This window comes from Notamacropus eugenii, chromosome 6 (assembly GCF_028372415.1).
Source record: "Notamacropus eugenii isolate mMacEug1 chromosome 6, mMacEug1.pri_v2, whole genome shotgun sequence".
Lineage (NCBI taxonomy): Eukaryota > Metazoa > Chordata > Mammalia > Diprotodontia > Macropodidae > Notamacropus > Notamacropus eugenii.
The window spans coordinates 272,900,130-272,912,741 of record NC_092877.1 but is presented as its reverse complement, the minus strand read 5'-3'; the positions used below and the strand labels follow the sequence as shown (position 1 = coordinate 272,912,741).

The 12,612-nt window shown below is 34.8% G+C and overlaps 1 protein-coding gene across 5 annotated transcripts in view; it reads right to left on the bottom strand.

Annotated features, from left to right (window-relative positions):
• Positions 1-12,612, bottom strand: part of PCDH9 (protocadherin 9) — a 1,077,972-nt gene that overhangs the window by 974,821 nt on the left and 90,539 nt on the right. The window lies entirely within an intron of this gene.

Here is a 12,612-nt window from a genome sequence, read left to right as displayed (position 1 = left end):
AGTCAACATAAAATGACATTGAAATGTCTCCAGCTGTTTTCAGGAAAATTCAGACTAAACAGCACACTGGTTACATTTGACACTGAATAAGAGGAAAGTCCTGTATTTAATAAAAGCCTTGCCAAGGCTGCCAGCAAACAAATAACTGATCAGAATCTGTACTGAGAGTAAATGCAGGACAACTTCATTTAATCAGACTTCATTTATTTGGAGTTTAGGCTAATTTGATTTTCCTTGCTAAAACTTTATTGTTTCTGCTCTCAGAATATATAGCCATGATAACCTAAGCAATACTGCTTGAAAAATATTTATCCCAATTAAAAAATGAACTTTTCAAGAACTTTAGCACACTGTTTGTATAAGGGCACGGTGACAAAGGAATCACATCTGTTTATTCAAGTTACTCCTTCCCTTCTGCTATTTAGAAACAGTGTGTTACAAGGTAGGTGAAAATAATGTATATGCTTTTAAAGAATAGGAGGACTAAATTTATTTCCAAATAATCACTAATGCAATTTGACATCCCCTTGCTCACCCATTTAGTCTTTAATGGCAAGTTTGTTCTTTTCTGTTGACTCTAGAAAGGGTAGAAACAGCATCAGTAAATTAATTACCAAAATTAAGAATTAAGTGACCTCCTAAAAATTATTACAGACTCTGAAATAGACAGATAAATCATTCAAAGGAATTGAAAAAAGACACTGATAGGACTGTAAGTATATTGGGGAGGATAAAGAAAAACTGAAAAATATTTAAGTGTGATTATCATTTTTCCAAGAAGCAGCATGGTGTAATAGATAGAAAGCCAATCTTGGAATCAGGAATAACTGGCTTCAAGTCCTGCCCTGTAAAATATCCTGGGCAAGTCACTTATTGGCACTTCAACCCAGCTAACTCATTAAGATTTCAAGTGTCCTTGATGGAAGGAGTTTCCTCATTTCGAGTCTCCTATAGAGAGAGAACAGATCTCTTTGTGTTTATGTTTATATGTGTACGTGTAAATATGTCAATATGTGAATGTCTGTGTACATGTGTATGTATATAAACATATGTATATTATATATATACATATAAAAATGTATGTATGAACACACATTTTGTGAAATATATTTTATACGTATATGAAAGATATGTATATGAGCTATTTTAATTTTATTTTTTAAATATTTCTCAAATCTAAGAATTCCAAATTCTATTACCTAAAATATTGTATAGGATATTTTACCTACAACTGCCTGACAAACGCCATGCCCAAGTTTCTTATGCTGTTTCTTATTCTTGATAAACTCCTTAATAAAGATAATGACATTCATGGTTTTTTAAAAAATAAACTCAAGATTATTTCTTTCCAGGCAGTAAAAATGATTCCTCCTCTAATTTATCCTTAACATTAAAAAAATGTGTAAGGATATATGTTATATATGTATTTATTTTAATAGCAATAAAAATAACTTGGCGAGGAGTGAGTTGTGAAATCTGTCCTTGTCATAGCATATAACACTATAGTATCTGAGGCTTTAAAAGTCAGTGTATTCAGTCCCATTGTTTTAAAGATGAAAAAGCTGGGGCCCAGAGAAGGCATGGCTTCAAAACACACTGAATAACAGAATTTTAGATTTGGGAGGGGTCTCAGAGACCATTTAATCTGAACCATACTTTAAAAATCTCTCCAACTGGTACTCCCAGTTGAATTTATTAAACACTGTCTAGGGTGGAGTTTAATACAATCATGTTCACTGACAAGTCATCATCAGACCTCCACCTCAAGTGAGAAGCCTCCATGACCTCCTAAGGCAGCCCATCCTACTTAAAGAAAAACTCTGTTAGGAAGATTTCCTTATATGAAGCTTTGCCTTTTTGGCAACTTCTATTCATTGTTCCTAATTCTTCTCTTCTCCAAGCTAAACATCTCCAGTTACTTCAACCAGTTCTCATATGACATTAGTGGAAGATCATTTCTCATCCTGGCTGCCTTCTGATCACTCTCCCGTGTATTAATGCCTTGCCTAAAATGTTCCTGGAAACGAACAAAATGCTATCAATGTGATCTGAGTAGGGAAGAGTGAAGCAGGATTGTTAATTACCTCATTATTCCTGGCAATGAATGTCTCTAAAGGCATCCTACACTGATGTTGGGTCGTTGAGTATCTTCTTCTTTTGTTTGTTTTTTTAATGTATCTTAGGGTGTACTTTTGTCTAGGACAGGTGATTTGAACTCATCAAGAGTAGCTTGGATGTCAATGCCATACGAATCATTCTTGTTTCATGCTGTTAAATCCTCTTTGTTGGAAAAACCAGAAGCAACAGGTCATAATGCTTGGCAGAAAGATTTTCTATGGGTTTAATGGGATCTTATCCTTCTTATCATAAACATAAACATGAAAGAGGTAGATCCCTGGCAAATCTAGTGATCCAATGGGGAATTTCTTTTTATGCAGTATGTATTATAATTATTACACCATGACTAGTTCATATGGACACAATCTGGGAAAAGATACAAGTAGTGAATGTGAAAGAAACATTTATATGAAGTTTTCTTGGTAAAAACTGCCAAGCTTTTTGAAGCTTACAATGTGCTTTTCTCACAACTTCCTGTTAAGTCTTAAGGAGGTTTTGTGAAAGCAACAATGAAAAATGAAAAACAAAATAAAATGGTATGATTGAAATGAGTAGCAATATCTGACACCAGCTAGTAAAAATGGAAATACCTTTGAAAGAAATAAAAAATAGGAAGTTGTGGAGTTTTAATTGTTTAAATACACCATCATCCTCAATACAATTATTTCATTATGCATATACCCAGTATGGGTCTTGTGCAAAGGTAAATGGGACAAAAGAAAAAATAAACAATTAATGAATAGTTAAGATACAATTTCAAGCTATGTCCCCTTTGGCAAGTTATTTAATCTCAGGCTCAATTTCTTTATCTCTAAAATGAGGATAATAAAACCTGCATTATTTACCTTACAAGGTTGCTATAAGGATGAAAGGAGAATATGTGTGTAAAGTGATTTACAAACCTTAAGGTGCTATATAATCAAAGTTGTTATTATTCTTGAGGATTGAGAGTAAAATCATCTTATCAGACATGACCAAGATTTGTTTTCTTTGACTGTACTTTTTTTCATTACAAAACAGAAGTTAGGAAGGAATATTGAGAAGTGTCAATGCCATAGAAAAAAAATCAACAAAATATCCATGGGAGGAAGTGTTGTCTACAATTTAATAAAAATGTAATCTAAGTGAACGATCTATACTTCAAAGATACACTCTAAGGAAGATTTTTTTTCATCGACTGATCTCAAAACACAAAATGATTAACATTTTGCCAGAATTAAAGTTAAGATACTTAGGATGATAGGCAAAGAGGCTGCTAGTTTTAAACAAAAACCACTTGAGGGCAGTAAAATATATGCATATATATGTATATGTATATATGTACATATATACATGCAAACACATAGACACATATAATGCATATGTAATGCATACATATAATGTATATGTATACATATAATGTATATGTAATGAAATATATGTAAATATGTACTTATATACACATATATGCATATATATATAGATGTATATATATATATATATGTATAGATGTGTGTGTGTGTGTGTGTGTATGTATGTATGAGTGCTTTTCACAACTGAAACTATGACTATACATTTAGGAATAAATGGCAATTACCAGAATGGATATCATATTTATAGGTTTTGTGTGATTCAGACTACATTTACTTTAATGGATTTCTTGATTCTATTTTTGTTATAAGATTCGCTTGGATCATTTTCATCATGTCTTGTCATCAGCTGATTTATAAGGTACACAGTAAAGTTTGAGGAACCTAGGTGGCAAAACAGTTACAGTGATGGACTTGGGGGTCAAGAAGATCCAAGTTTGAATCCTGGTGAGGATCATTAGGTATGTTTACTCTGTGAAAGTCACCTAACCCAGGGGTGGGGAACCTGTAGCCTCAAGGCCACACGGTCCTGCATGTCCTCAGGTGTAGCCCTTTGACTGAATCCAAACCTCACAGAACAAATAGCTTAATAAAAGGATTTGTTCTGTAAAATTTGAACTCAGTCAAAAGGCTGCACCCAAGGACCTAGAAGGTCACATGTGACCTTGAGACTGCAGGTTCCCCACCCCTGACCCTAACCTCTCTAGGCCTTAATCTGTAAAATGGGTGAAATAGCATCTACTTCATGGAGTGTTGATGATGATCAGTGAAGAATATGCATTTAAATAATATGGTAAACATAAAGGTGCTGTAGGCATTATCATTATTAATTGCTGCTACTATTACACAAAGAATGGTCTTGGGCACATAGAAGCTCATCATTCTATCCTTTTCAAAATAGGCCATTTACAAGTTCCTCCTTAGAATTTTTGAGCTTGGTCACATGGAACAATAACTGAATGATACAAGACAATTCCAAATGACTCCTGATGAAAAATGCTATCCAAGGAAAGAACTATGGAGATGGAAGCATACTATTTCTCACTTTAAAAAAATATGACTTTTCCCTTTTGTTCTGTTTCTTCTTTCATAACATGGAGAAAATGTGGAAATATATTTACGTGACTGCACATGTATAACCTATATCAGATTAATTGCTGTCTTGGGGAGGGATGGAAAGTAGGGAGAAAAAAAATGTAAGCCAAAATCTTACAAAAAAATGTTGAACTATTGTGAAAATGTGTTTAATAAGAATGTTTAATAAGAACCCATATTAGATTGCATGCCATCTCAGGGAGGGAGGAAGGATGGAGAGGGAGAAAATTTAAAACGTATAGAAGTGATTCTTGAAAACTGAAAGCAAAAAAATGAATTTTTAAAAATGAATGTTGAAAACTATTTTTACATATAATTGGAAAAAATAAAATACTATTTACCAAAAGAAAAAAAAAAGAATTCCTGCCTTTACTATAATTTCATAAAAAGCACTACATTAGGAGATTCCATTTCAACCAAAAGATGCTTTCATTTAAGAGAAGAAGCTTCTAAAAACCTTTTATTTCAGTGAACTATGATATATCTTTTTTGTTGTTGTTTATTTGTCTATCCTGTCTTTTCTGATTCATGGTGAAGTCTAGTTAACCAAGAGGGAAGAATGTTAAGTGGAGACACTCTCAGTTTAGTTATTCATTCACGGTTCTGAATTTTATATAGTACAGGTGCCCAAAGGCAAATGGAAGCATTTTTATACATACAGAGCAGATAAACAATATGAGAGATGCTCTAATGGACCGTTTCTCTGCTACTCTCATCTAGCCTACAGCATTTTGATCTATTCTGCTAGTACTAAAGATTATCAAGAAAGACTCTGTGGAGCATAGGTTTTAGACTTGATATTTCTGGTTTCCAAGTACTAAAATGTAATGCTTCAAAGTTCCTTCTGCCTTTTCTTTGTACTGACATATTATTTCTTTTTAAAAATAAAATGCTGTATCCCAAAACACCTGGGATTAACAGGACACATTTTACCTTAGACAAAGATAAGTAGAATTGCTTAGAATTTTCTTGTTCCCTGTTATGAACCAGAATAGACATTTACAAGAAAAAAAAGTGAATCTGGGGCATTTGGTAGGATAGTGGCAACATGTTGGGAAACTACAGAAACCAATGCGTAGGACCCAGTATTTGTTTCCCTTTTCAGGCAGCATGCCCAGCCCCTGGAGAGAGGCTGCAGTTTGTTTCACATTCAAGTGACCTCTTTGGCTAATGCTCACAGTTGTCTTAATAGGCTTGAGGGGGTGCTATATGCAGCTCTTTTTAGCCAAATGAATAATAACAGTGATACAATGATTTTCAAAGTCGGCCAGAAAAAAATGGGGACTAGCCCACAACTGCCACCTCTCTCCTGTGACACAACTTGTCCTTGCCTTCCAGCACTCCATTTAAAAGCAAGTGATGCTGAGGGCAGATGTATATTTTTTTCCCCTAAGTCAAGCATTGGAAGAATGCCTCTTAGATGATTTGTTAAGTAGCTGGGGTATGGGCCAGTTCCTTCCCTGTTCCTTAGTTTGTGACCTCACTGTCAAATCCCTGGTCTTTTCCCACAGTAAATGATTATGTATTACATGCAGGAGAAAACCATCATATCCTTAAACAAATGTCCTTTTCAAAAGCATAATACAAAGCAGACCTCGAAAGTCTGCTGCTGTAATGATTTCATGTTTTGCTGATCCTGGTCTTTTCTACTGAAAGTCTTTTTAGTGGTCCCCAGTGTAAAGTTGAGATCAGCATTTAAATGCAGGTCTATCTTTTTTAACATACTTTAAGTCCTCAGAAGTCACTAGCTCTCAGTGGCTTTGAGAATTTATAAGCAGCTGCATGAACCCTTCCAATGCCTTAAAAATACCTTGCACTTCTTTATTTTTTTATGTCTGCAAAATTATATGAATTGGAATTTGTATTTATTTTTCTGTACTATTTGGAAGGAAACATACAACCTAGCAAGACTTATTCAAGACAATTTTCATATGTGAAACACCTCCCTCCCCAGATGGTTAGGGACCAATTATAAACATTTCTTATATTCTTTAGATTTATACAGCTGAGGCACAATCTTTCCTCTCCTAGGTAACAGCAGGTCACACATGTGCAGTGAGACTGGGTAAAAACAAAGTAATTATACTCTAACTAGCTGTATGCAATAGCACCAGCGTTGACCCAACCAGTTTTTAACATTTGCCCCAACCAATTTTTATTTTAAATTAGGACAAAATAACCACAATCTTATTAAATCAGAATTTTTCAAAATCACTCAGCATACTGGTTTTTTTATTCTAAACTTTGGAAATCTTATTTAAGTCCCATTTAACTTACCTTCTAGCAGAAATTATGCTACACATTTTCTGCATTTGTGACAAAAATAACTGTCTCCCAATTCTACAGTTCCCAAAAAATGACATCACTTAAAATTGATACTGTCCTTATTTCAGTACAAGATCCTGGGGAAAGGCCTGAAAGTTTCATGAAAGGACTTTGGCATCCTCTTTTGAGATGATTATAATTTGTGAGGCAAATTAATCCAGCACACAGTCCCAAATTAAATTAAACACAATAGACAAGTGTATTTGCTCTTCTGAAATCCAAGATATTATATTTTTCTGTGATGCAGTGTTGAAACAATGTCAACCATGGCATGGCCTTATCTGTTCAAATCAAGGAGAGAATGAATGGATCTGGACTCCATATCACACCTGTTACAGTCTCAAAGTTCTGCTGCTTCAGAAGTTCCATTAATCAGTTAGGGAAAAAGTCCAAAGCACGATCTCATTCCCAAAGAATGATGAAAGTCTTGACTTGAAATTTCAAACTGAACTTGAACAGTAATGACTACGGGGATTTAGTTGATTTCATATCATTGTAAATTTGCTAGTTTCCCAATATTTTTTCATGCCTTATGTTCAGCAGATATAAACATATATTCCTCTAAGATTACAAAGATATGATATGTTCTATTTTTAGGGAAATACTATTTTTAAAAGACTTTTCTTTCAAATCTTATTAAGATTCTTAACTTTAAACCTCTATGACAAGAGTCTAATGTCCTCTGAGTCATATGCCTACAGGAAAATTCTCAATTCAATTTTCAGAGGAAAACACACTTTGTATACTTAATAAGAACTTAATATTGTAAGACTTTCCTCTGTAATCGATTCAGTATGAGCAGATACTAACAGATAGTTAAAAAAAAGAGTTGGCATGACTAAGTGTACAGTGGGAGGAATACATATTATTAAGGCATACTTTGAGCAGCATTGCAACTTGAATTGGTTTTACTGCTAAGATTGTCAAAATAAATGTTTGTCTGAAAATATGAACATTGGCTTCAAAATCTGCTGGAGTAGCCCAAATGGTTTCTCTCGGTTGGGCTAAATCAATAAGTGTAATTTGAGTAAGGAAAAAAAGCAGAGATAGAGAAAGGCTTTCAGATACACCATAATAAAAAATCCGTCCTAAACATGTATAATAGGCATAATCTTTTGGTGGAACAGAGTGACCCAAATGTGCTCTTCCTTGGGCTCAAATTTCTCATTCTTACTGTAAATGATCTATTCTAGGGCAAGGATTTTAGCTATCTACTACATTAACCAATATTTGCTTCTTTATTGTTAGATGGAAAGTAAATTTCCTTATTCAATTCAATTTAGTTTAAGTCAACAAATATTTGAACTGGTGCAAACTAAGCAGATTAGCATAGTAGAGATAGAGAATTGCCCTCAGAGCCAGGAGGTCCTGGGAACAAATCCCACCTGTAATATAAACTAGCCGTATGACTATATATAACTCTATAAAGTTCCAAAGGTGTATTGGATGGGTAAATTCCTCACTGAGTGTTCTCTACATCAATGAGATCAGAAGTCAACCAACAAGTGAGCAAAGACAAAGTTATATTCTTTATTCAATTCAATAAACAATTAAGCTACTGCAAAGAACTATGCTAGGTGTTAAGAGGAAATCATGGGACCATACATTTTAAGCTGGAAAAAACTTTAGATGTTATCTAGTCCAATAATTTCATTTTAGGGATAAGGAAACTTAGGTACCTACAGGTTAATATCCTGAGGCTTCACAAGAAAGAGAAAACAAAGGATTTGAACTCCTGTCTTTAGACTAAAAGTCATTATTCTTTCTTCTGTAACAGTCAATTAGTGTTTATATTATGTGCTATATACTGTGCTAAGTAATGGAGATAAAAGGCAAAAACATGGTACCTTCCCTGAAGGAGCACATATTTTAATGCAGGAAGACAACATATAGCTAACTATGTATGTCAAGAATGATACAGGGTAGATGGAAACTCACCTCAGAGGGAAGGCACCTAGTGGAGAATGGAGGAGGTTGGGGACTGAGAAAGACATTCTACAGAATTTGAGATTTTAAGTAAGTCTTCAAGCTAAAAGGCAGAGGTAAGGAGGCAGAGTATCCTAGGCATAGGAGGAAGTCACTGCAAAGACACACGGAAATGAAAAGCAGTGTGGGGTGGGAGGAATGACAAAAAGGCCGATGTAGCTGGATCAGAGTGCTTGGATGAGAGCAAAATAAGAGACTAGACAGGGAGGAAGGGGCCAGACTGTGAAAGGCTTTAAATGCCAAATAGATGACTTCATGTTTTATCCTGGAAGAAATAGGAAACCACTGGAGTTTATTGAACAGGGGGATGACATAATCAGACCTGTACTTTTGGTAAATCACTTTGGCAGATAAATGGAAGACAGACTGGATTGGGGAAACATTAGAAGTCAAAAGACTAATAAGTAGACTCCTGAAGTAATCTAGGTAAGAGGTGATGAGGGTCTGTACAGTCTGTAGTAGGGTAGCATTGGTAAGGGTGTAGAGAAGGAACAGTTGCAAGAGATAAAGGTAAATATAGTAAGATTTGGAGACTGTCTGGCCATGTGAGCTGAGTGCAAATGAGGAGATGAGAATGGACTTAGGTTTCTACAACTTAGTGATGAGTAGGATGGTGCTGCCTTCAACAGTTCTAGGAAAGTTGGGAAGAAGGGAAGGTTTGGGAAGAAAGCTGAGGAATTCTGTTTTGTTGAGTTTTTTCTCCATTGCCATGTAACTTAACATTTTGTGGGGAGTACAGAGTAGGGGGAGGAGGTAGGGAGGGTATTTTATTATTTTTTTTTTTTTGAAGAAAAGCTATGTTGGTCTGAAACAGCCTAACTAGGTTTTTATCTTTCTCCACTCTGATTCAAAAGACATATGTGTGCAGGGCACTGTGCAGCACTGAAGGGAACTAGTTTAGATGATAATCACTCTAGAAAGTACATATGACACAAAGACAACTACAATTTAAAATAATATATGAAAAGTACACTAAAGTGGCACAAAGCAAAATACCATAAAGTCTAAAGAGGAAAGTATTTGATAACCATGGCAATCATGGAAGACTTCCTGTAGTAATTGACATTTAAAATGATGAAAAAGAATTCAAAAAGTTAGAGGAAGGCAGTTCCAGATATTGGGAACAGCATGGGGTCTGGGGTGAAAGGAGGTGGGGAAGTAGAGACTATTTTCAAGGAACAGTCAACGGTCCAATTTGATTAACAGAAGGAAGTAATACTGTGAAACTGCCCATAATTACATTAAATAATCAGTTTAACAGTCCACTCAATTTGCATACCTTAACAAGTATAAATATACTCTCCAGATCTATAGTTATTTTTTTATATATATATAGATATCTTCTTCACGAGTACAGATTGTAAGCCATCCATGGCTTCATATCCTATTTATTTTTTTTGCATTGTTCCACATAGACCCAATGTGCTCAAGGATATCCTCTAAATCTTTTCATATTCAATGTGTATAAGTTTAATACTCCAGCTATCTATTAATCCCTCCTCTTCCCTAGGTGATCCAAACACTTCCTTTTCCCAATCATATATTTTCTTAATGACATCCTTTAGTCAGTTCTTGGGCATGGGATGTTGTTGGAAATATCCTACAGTCTACTTTTGACCATAAAGTGCTTCTCTCTTGCCTTTTGGGTTACCTACTACTCTCGAATTTTCAAAGCCTGCAATATTCCCAAACTGGCATACATACAGTATGACCAAGAGGAATAGCAAAGACAGATTTTTGTGCCAAGAGCACTGTAGGATCACTTAAAACACAAAATAACTTCTCAAATGCAATCTATTTAACTCTCTTTTTATCCAGTTCTGTGCTTCCATACAAAAGAATGGGAAAAATGAGAAATATTATTATTCCCAAATCTTGATCAAGATATTCTCACTTAATACCAACCCATATGCCCACTTACTCCCACTTTCATAACATCTCTTTAAAAGAGTCATCCATCTACAGATAATGAGCATATTATTGATGAAATGAGATAAGAATACATAGGATTTCACAAACCATTTTTTTTTTTTACTGCAGATCACATCTTTAGAGTTACAGAATAGATAGAAATATCTGAATACAAAATCTTAAGTTTTTTATTTCCAAAAGAAGTATGTAATTGGTGGTACAAACTAAAGTCTTAAAAGCTCTCATCCAACAATAAATATCTTAATATTATGCTAATATCCCACAAGATTCCTTGGTAAATGCAACTGCAGTGACAATTCAAAGAGCCTCTGGTTATTAATGTCAAAGGATCAGAACTGGACCTGTCATTTCATCAATACTGGAAACTCCAGGATGAGAGAACTCCCTCTGATGAAGAAAGTTAATATCTTCTTTCCAACTGGTATTCAGAGAGTTGCCTAGGACATTAAAAAGTTTAAGTGACTCCAAAGTTACTATGCTTTAGAGCAGTACTGCCAAACTCAAATAGAAGCAGCCATTAAACCATGGCATAAGGAGCCCTCCTGGCTGTATATTGACTTAGAAAACCACATATTAACATTATTTATGTTCTAGTGTATTATTATTTTGTCAAATATTTCCCAGTTACATTTTAATCTGCTTCCACTGCACTAGAGAATAATTGACATCTCTGTTTTAGAGGCATGATTTGGAGTCAGAGCTCTATCCAACACTCCATGGCTGTATCTCTATTAATAGGTCTACAAGATGTTGTATACCCGTCAAAAATATATGCCAATGCCATTTTCACAGAAACTGTCCTGACAGTAGAATGAGGGCAGAAGGAAGTCTCATTTCATTTCTATAAATTAACAATGCACATTCCTCAGTAGCTAGTAGATAAGAGAGCTCGATATTTTTAATGATTTCAAACACCATATTATACTAGAAAGAGCTGAACCTATAGTCAGGGGAAACCTTCTTTGGATCCAGACTGATATTTTCTGGCTGTGTAACCTAGGAAAAGTCATTTAACCACAGTTCTGAACTTTGGTTTCCTTATCTGTGAAATGGAGATAATAAAACTTGCACTTCCTACATGAGAGGATTATGATGAAAGAACTTTTTAAACCTTAAAACCCTATATAAATTTGAATGATTAATATTAGGCAAGAAGGACACTAACCACCTAAAGATATCATCCAGCCCAGAGGCTTTATTCTTTTAAAATCATGTAGAGAAAAGACATCAAACACTGCCAGCCAAGTGCTGTGCGTGGTTTAGTGGTACCAATTCTGTTTGAGTTTAACACCACTGATGTAGAAGAAACTTGAACTGTACACACCCTTTTGATGCTCTGTTGTAGGCAACTTTAAGGGTTCCAGAATCTTGGATGTCACATAAAATACAACGCCACATAAAATTAAAGCATTTAAGGTTAGAGGATATCAGTCTTCTCTTTCCTCCCTCCCCATAATGAAGACACAAAGGCTGCCTAAGAATACCTTATCATGATCATTTACTGAGTGCTTGCTTTGTGCAAAACACTTTTAACACATACTGAAACAAGTAGATGGAAAATTGGATCGAATGCCTTGCATGCTCTTAATTTCAGCTACTTTAGGTTTATGCAGGATTTCCATATGCACATTTCCATATACATTTCCATACACAAAATCTCATCTGAAACTGTCAATAACTGTGAATTTAGATCAGTGATGGACAGCAAAAAGAATACTGGAGTGATTAGGGTAAAGCGAAGATTTACAAGAACTGATACAGACTGAAGTATGCAGAACCAAAGAACTTATGCAATAACATTATTAAC